The sequence below is a fragment of the Sciurus vulgaris genome (assembly GCF_902686455.1).
Source record: "Sciurus vulgaris genome assembly, contig: HiC_scaffold_167_arrow_ctg1, whole genome shotgun sequence".
NCBI lineage: Eukaryota > Metazoa > Chordata > Mammalia > Rodentia > Sciuridae > Sciurus > Sciurus vulgaris.
This window is the reverse complement of record NW_027632886.1, coordinates 10,303-18,423: the sequence shown is the minus strand read 5'-3', so window position 1 is coordinate 18,423 and position 8,121 is coordinate 10,303. Positions and strand designations below refer to the sequence as shown.

At 53.9% G+C, this 8,121-nt stretch overlaps 1 long non-coding RNA gene across 1 annotated transcript; it reads left to right on the top strand.

The window, feature by feature from the left end:
* Window positions 1-1,098: 1,098 nt before the first annotated feature.
* Window positions 1,099-5,958, top strand: LOC306652267. The gene is made up of 3 exons (XR_013761342.1): window positions 1,099-2,117; window positions 4,028-4,069; window positions 5,404-5,958. It is a non-coding gene; the product is annotated as an uncharacterized lncRNA (long non-coding RNA).
* The last annotated feature ends 2,163 nt before the right edge of the window (window positions 5,959-8,121 follow it).

The window sequence follows — 8,121 nt, the reverse complement described above, 5'->3', positions numbered from 1 at the left end:
GTTTTTTCCCAAATGGGAAGGGTTGGCAATACTGGATCCTACGGGGTCGTGGCCAGGGATTCAGCTACACATTTCACAAGTCACGGGACAGCCTCTTGGGACAAAAAAAAGTCACCTAGCCCCATGGGGTAGTTAATGTTTCATGTCTGTGACCAAAATACCCGAGCCAAATAACCTGGAAGAAGAAAGATTTTTTTCGGCTCCCGATTTCAGAGGTTCCAGTCTGTGGTCGACCGACCCCACTGCTTTGGGCCTGAGGTGAGGCAGAGCATCATGGCAGAAGTGCATAGGAGGGGAGGAAGGCTGTCTGCTCAGGGCAGCCAGGAAGCAGGGAGAGGGGTGGGCAGCAAAGGGCCTGGCCATGCTCCGAGCTCCCTCCCACCCTGCCCCACCACCTCCCTGAAGTCCACTCAGATTATTCATCTCCCAAGTAGATTGATCCACCAAGGAAGTTGACCTTTCATGACCAGAGAAGTGATCTTTACTAAGAAGCCATCCAGGGGATCCAGCCTTCAACCCGGGGACTTTGGGGCAGATTCCAGGCCCACACCACAGCACCCTGTGTGCTGAGATGGGGGCCCTGGGTTATGTGCTTGCTGCTCAGGCCTCAGTGGATGCAGAGCTGGGAATCTTCACCCCGTGTGTTGACCACCTGACTGGCTGGTTGTCCTTCCTTGGCTGGGATCATCAGCTTGTGTCCTTTAGCCAGTGACCTGGCATTTGGCAGACCCAGGCTCCCGGCAGGCCATTCAGGTTTTCTCATCCTGATGATGCTCCTATGAACCTCGTGAGGGTTGTCTCTCCTTGCCCTGTGTACCCACTGAGTTTCAGTGGACCTCAGATGGGACAGTGGGCAGGGCAGGATGGGGAAGAGCATCAGGCGCCAGGTCAAACTGAAGGGTGTTCCAGGGCTTCAGGGCAGGGATTCACCGACCAGGGAAAGAGGCCACTGGCTTGTGACATATGGTGAAGGGCATCCTCAGGTGGGCAGCTCATCCTTGGTCTGGAGTCTACATAGCACACTGTTTAGATTTGGAAGAAATTTCTGGGGCTACTTACCACTCACTGGTGATATTTACTTTGGTTGAAAGACCTCAGTTTACTTACCTATAAAAAAAGTAAGATAATACTTCTTGCTTCAAGCATGTATTGCCATATAAGAAACCACCCCAAACTGAGTGGTTAAAAACAACCATGGTCTATTAATGCTCACAATTCTGTTAGCTGAGCACGTGGTATCTGCTGGGGTCAGTCATGTGGCTTCATTTACATGGCAGCTGGAATATACGGGGAGGTCCAACAGGGCTTCGCTTACATGCCTGGTGTCCCCGGGCACCTTCCTGTGACCTCTCAGTCCTCACGGCTGACTTGGGCTTCCTCACAACATGGTGGTCTCAGGGGGATCAGTCATCTTACATGGAACCTGGCTTTAGATAGGGAAAGGTAGAAGCTGCCTGTCCTCTTAAGACTCAGGCTTGGGAGTCTCAGAACATTCTTTCCACCGCATTCCGTGGGAAGTCCAGGCAAGACTAGACTTAAGGTGTGGGTAACTAACATGTACCTCTTGGTGGCAGGAGCTGCTGGTGTTTCAGGGAGGGGAGTAATCCATGGTGGCCGTCTCTGGAAATCATCTGCTGCAGCTCCATCTCCTAGGACTGTTGCTAGGAGTGAGCGATGTGATGAACCCCATGCGTGTGGCTGATGGAAGCTGGCTGTTGATGAACGGTGTTATCAAGAGATGTGGAGGGGGTGGGGGGGGTGGTCTCCTATTCTCTAGGCTGCTGGTTTTGGTGGGCACCTTCCCAGCACATTAGTTTCTTCCCTAATGTCACCGGCGCTATCTCCGTCTCAGGTCTTCGGAGGTAACAGTACCAGTAATGCCGACCTCGACGGAGGGCTTTCCACGCACCAGCTGCTTCACGTAGATGAGCATATTCACTCCTCACCATGACCCTTGGAGGTAGGTCCTGTCATGAATTCCCCTTCACAGAGAGGGAAACTGACTCACCAAGAGGTGGAGCAGTTTGTACGAGTGGACCCAGCTAGGAATGGCAGAGCCAGGACCTGGACCCTCAGTGAGCTGCTGCTATGGTCTGAGCTCAACCACTGGATAATAGGTGGCCACACATTTCGGGGCTATAAATGATAAACATTTATCACCTCACCATTTCTCTGGGTCAGAAATCTGGGAGTAGCTTAGCTGGGCCTCTGGCTCAGGGGCCATCCCTGGCTGCAATCTGCACACCAGCCAGGGTCATACCCACGTCATGACTTGGTTTTCCCCACCATCATCTATTCATTAGAAGTAAGCTACTAGGTCTAGCTCTTCAGGGACAGGAACCACTCCAGGGCCTGGAAAGCCTCTGTGGGGGACAGTGGAGCCACTTGGTGGTGGCCATCTTGGTGGTGCCCTCCTGCCATACCTCCTCTGCCCTCCGTGAGAGCCAGCCCTGCTTACATACCCTTGCTTTCTTTTATGTATTCCTCTCTGCGTCCTTGAAGGCCAGGGAGAGGCCCTGAGTGTCCAACCGAGCTGCTCGGCTCTGGTCCCTGTCTTGCAGGAGACGAGCTGACACGGAGACTATCGATCCAGGGCGTGGGTGACTCAGTGGCCAGAGAGGATCTCCCAGAGAGGGAGGGGGCACTCCAAAAGATGAGCAGTGTTCAAAGAAAGAGCCGAGCAGGTGGAGAAGGGAAGGGCAGCCAGAGCTCCTGGGTTGTGGGGACTTGTGGGCGACAGGCCCATGTTCTCCTGTTCAGGGACCAGTTGACTTAGGGTCTCAGGAGGGAGAGGGGGAGGTTTTTATTAAAGTGACCGGAAGATGGAGAAATGCACTGGGCACTAATCTTTCCCAGGGCAAGTGTGGATCCTGTCACTTCAGGACAAGGGGGTTGCTCACACCAAGGTGGTCATGGCTCGGGGAAGTCATGGCCACTTCCTGGGAAGAGGTTCCAGATGGGAACCACAGAGGGAGGGGCCTGTGTGTGCGGGGGTGTGGGGTGCTTGGGGATCACAGCAGGGGATGTTCCCAGGAGGCCACCCACAGACAGTAAGGACACTGGTTCCTGCTTCTGCCTTTAACTGTGCAAAGACTCTCTGATCTAGAACTTTCCCAGTCAGTGGGAGGAGTCTTACAATCATCTGTCTTGCCTGCTAACTTGGTCACAGGAGGAACGTGTGGGGAATGAACTTGGTAAGACGTCACTGGAAGCTGATAGTTCTGTCCCCAGGGGAGGAGCAGACGCCATGGGAACATGGGCACTATGTCCTACAGAGAACAGTAAAAGCAACAATGGCTGGGTGTGTGATCTTCACGACAGGCCTTGGGCAATGACTGTGCCACAGACTGTCCCCGATTACATGGGAGGAAACTGAGCTAGAATAGAGAGCCAGCTTGCTCAAGGTCGTGATACTGAGAGGTGTCTGGCAGGGGTTCAGGCGTTGCTGCCTCAGACTCCAGGGCCGCTGACCACTAGTTAGGACTCCCCCATCTTATTCCCACCTGGGTATGTTTGGGTGGGATGGCCAAATCTGTCCACCAAGCTGGGCCCTTGCCACCTTTGCCCAAAGCTGGGCATGTCCACACAGTTGCCCACTCTTACCACCTTGGCCCTTAGAAGGTGGCATTGCAGGGCTCAGGGTGACCTCAGCAAGGACAGGCTGGCCACAGAGGCCACAAGGTGCGGCCAGGACATCAGGAAATATCTGTGCAAGGAACTTCTGGAGGTTGCCTGCTTCTGTCTTCACAGGGGCACTTTGCACTTGAGTGGAGATTTGCTCAACAGCATGGCGGCTCTCAGTCCGTGAGGGTGGGCATTCCCCGTGGGTCCCAGCTCCCTGCACCCTGGACTTGGTTCCCTCCTTCCTCGCCCCATGCTGGCCTAGGCCTCCCCTCTCTACCCACCACGTAGCTGAGACCTGTCCTGCTGCCATCTCGGGTGAGGGTGCAGATGCTGGGGTGGAAGAGGGGTAAGGAGGAGGATGTGGCCTTCCTGGTGATTCCTCTCACGTCCCCGGTTCCTGCAGAGCTGCCTGGGAATCAGTCTGGGACAAGAGAAGACCGAGGTGGTGACAATATTCAGACACCAGACCCATGGGGGATCCCTCCAGCATTTTTGGCAAGTATTGGAGGGTTTACTGAAAGAGGAGAGGAGAGGGGAGGAGAGGCGAGAGGGAAGAGATAGATAGATAGAGAGAGAGAGAGAGAGAGAGAGAGAGAGAGAGAGAGAGAGCACAAAGCAGATAATTTACCCTGGACCTCTGCCCTCACTAGATCACTATGCGAAGACCTCAAACAACACAAACACACACACACACACACAGGTACGCACACTGATTTCATCTCTTCCACTGGGCTGTGAATTCCAGGTAGTCCAGATAGACATCTGATTGTGTGTCTTGCCTCTTCCAGGAACAGTGAAATGGAGCATTTGAGTCCAAAATGGCCCCAGCGGGTGTGGGAGGTACGGTTGATTTTCAGACAGATCACAAACATATTCTGGAGGAATCTTCCCTGGTAGACAATATTTCATGGTGTCATTCCCACCTGTGACGACCCTCTCTCCCTCTCCCTTGCCACCCATACAGCGGGGACATCACCAAGTGTCTATGACTCTTCCCTCGGCCATCCATCCCACGGCCCAGGTCCTACCTGCAGACACGCACAGTGAACAGTGTGCACAGCTCATTCTGCACACACCTAAACACTGGTAAACACAGCATCCAGATGCACAAAGACAGGCCACGCACACACATGCACACTCGCACACATGCACATTGGCCACAAGTAATCTGCACATGACTAATTGCTCCATCCTGTGCATGTGTGTGGGTGTGTGTGTCCCAGCAAACCCCCAACAGCCACACACTGGTCAGCCACCACTTGAATTAGCACCAAAGGATTATGGAAACCTGGGCCATTAATCTAGGTGACAAACAGGACTCAGAAGGCATATTTGCACCTGAAATTGAAAAGATTAGGCCATATTTATCAAATGGTAGGGTTTTATCACCTCCATGGCAGATGCTGTTAAATATTCATGAGCTGCATAAGTGGGAGAATCCCAGCTAGACCCGTTGGCTTTCAGCTGCAGAGGGAGAGGGGGGAGATTTATCTGGACTCAGCATGGGATGAAAGGTATAGGATTGTGTCCCCTGCTTGCTGGGCACAGCGTTGGGGGAGGGCCTGGGCTGGGCCTCCTGGGCTTCTTTGTGAAGGAGGAGGGGTCTCCGCCGTTCACCTGGGCAGGGTGCTGTGGGAAAGGATGAGGAGGTGGCTCCTCACGGGCTCTTGCCTTGCTGCATTGTGGGTGATTTCTACTTGTGTGCTGTCCCCCAATAATGGGGAACTTCCCAAGTAGTGCATTGAACTTATGTGGCTCCTCACCTTTCCGTACCACCAGGGTCCAGCCCCGTGACAGGACAGAGCCAGCAGAATTGAGCAGAGGCTCCAATCCCACCTCTGGATATGCCCCACTGAAGAAAGAGAAGAGCAAGGGTCTCACCTCCAGATCCTGGGGCTAGTGCTAAGACTGTTCCAGAAGCTAGTCTGGGCATATGAATATTGATTCAGAGAAGGAGTCTGGGGTCCAAGAGACCCACACACAAATCCTGGATCTGTCACTTCATGGTCATGAGGGCTGGAAATGTCACTTCCTGGACCCTGTGCCTCCACTTCTTCATCTGGAAAAGGGATTCATTGACAATAACTCTCGCTTCCCTGAGTTGTCGGAGGATTCAATCTAGCTCTTGGTGCCTGGCATTCAGTAAGTGCTCAATAAATGTCAACCATGACTACAGCAAGATTGTGATTTATAGAGGGCCCCTTTGGTGCCAATTACCACACTCAACAGGGCAAAAATTAGATGGCAAATCTCTGCTCTCCAATAGGGTCATGGCCAGCCTTTGAAGCAAATAAGTTAAAATTTAAAAATTCAATTTCTCCATGTCACTCACGACATCCCAACTGCCCAGGAGCTGGGTGGCCACCATATTAGACAGCACAGGTGGGAGACTTTCCATTGCTGTGGAAAGTTTCTGACCACAGCACCATGGGTAATCCAGCCCAGGAGGGGTCTCCTGCAGGGGCCCTGCCTGGCTCAGCTCAGCTGCATTTGGTTTGAACCTGGGAGGGAATGTTTGTCAGCAGTGAACCCAGCTTCTTTCCCAGGGGACTCGTCTAAGCCCTTGATACATCACGGGTACCATGAACACAGGATGTAGAATTCCCCAGGGGACTTGGCCATGGGGTGTGTCATGGGGGTCGGGGCTCCCTGGGATGCAGTTTGGGAAATGCAGCCATAACACCCACACCCACCCCAGAAGGTATTCATGGCTGATTTTGACCACAAAGAGTCCCTTCCATGAACACGTACCCAGAGCTGCAGAGGACGGCGTCGGGGCCATGCACACCAGGCCACCATTGCTGTGTCCAGGGAGGAGGCAGCTCCCTGCCTGAGGACTCTCTCTGACTGTGGGAGAGATGATCCCTAACCAAGGGCAGATCAATCCTGGGCCTTCCCCCTTCTGTGGGCAGGGACTGCCGAGAGCTGCCCGCTCCGCCAGCAGGGCTCCATCCAGTTTTGCCCAGAGTTGGCCGGCTACTCGTTTCTCCTTTCCTGGTTCTTCCCACCTCCCCCTGAGCTGAGGCCACCTCCCGAATAAACCACTAGTGTTTGGATCCCCCGCTGCAGGCATGTGCCGTGACACCCCTGCTCTGTCCCTTGAGTGTTTCCCTGTCACTCATCAGATGAGGTCCAGTCCCCTTAGCAAGGGTCTCCACACACCTGTCCAGTGGTGCCTGCCACATGCTGTGCTGTGGACCTGCTGGGAGAGTCCCCCTCCAAGGTTACGCTCCTTCCTAGCCGGCCACCCCACAAACATCCCTGCCTACCCAGCTGTTCTGTTGTCAAGGCCAACTTTGAAGCCACTATGGTTCCCACCACATTCTCCCCTGGACAGTAGATACTGATTAACTCCAAACCCTGCAAAGGCCAGGACAGGCCTCCCACCTGTGACTGAGCTCAGTGGCCAGCCTCCCCAGGCCCTTACACAGCCTTGGGTGAATGTCACACTTCTGCAAAATGGAAGCTCAGACTCTAAGACAGGTGCAGCAGGACATGGTGATCAGCGTGGCTGGGCTCCCTGGGGGCTGCTGGCATTTCCTGGGATATGCTTTTCCCACAGAAGGGCCTGCCAAGGTGTTCCCCAGGGGGCCTTTCTGCTGTGGGTATTGTCGGTAAAGATCTGCTGAGAGCCTGGGGAAGGAGAAGAAGATCATGGAGGTCAGGGTCGACCTCAGGGATGTTTCCCTGAAGCACAATTGTGGTCTGGGAGAAATGCCCTCCATCCTGGTCTCCCAGCTGCTCAGATGTGTGGCTATGTGGCCTCATCCCTTGAGATTTTCAGGACCATTCCCGAGGACCTCAGCACTGATGGTGGTTCCTGAGGGTAGACTGGAATGTGCCAGGCCCTCATGAGTGACCAGAGTGACCACCAGATGAAACAGGGAAGAATGTGGCCTCTACCAGATGCCTGAGGGTGGCTGGAGCCCTTGGCTATCAGGAACATCTGGATTGAAGACAGGGGCTTGGCAGGTCCCCAGTGGAGGCAGGCATAGAGCCATAGAAGAAGGAAGAACAGGTGTCAAGATTGGGCTGACGACACGGAGCATCCCTGGGGGAGAACCCTGGTGGGTGGGGGCCCAGGGATGGAGCCAGGAGCACCCTCACCCCTGCCTCCTTCCAGCTCTGTCCCCTGAGCAAGGGGCCTCACTGCTCTGTGCTCGGCTTACCCACCTGTAAAATGTGCATCATAGTAGGAGGTACCTCCTGAGAGATAGAACAGAGGTGGAACGGATGAGTCCCTGTGGAGACAGAAGGACCCCAGCATGTTCCAGGGAGTGTCACCTGTTATTACCATTTGCTGGGTATTGAACAGACATGGCCATGATCATTCTCATTTGATCTTCTAGTTCAACCCTTTGGGGTAAGTGAGATGATTTGATTTCTCCTCCTTCTCAGAGGAGAAACTGAGGTTCCTAGAGTTGTCTTTTTGGTAGCAGGGATTGAAACCAGGGGTGATTAACCACTGAGCCACAGCCCTAGCCCTTTTATATTTTA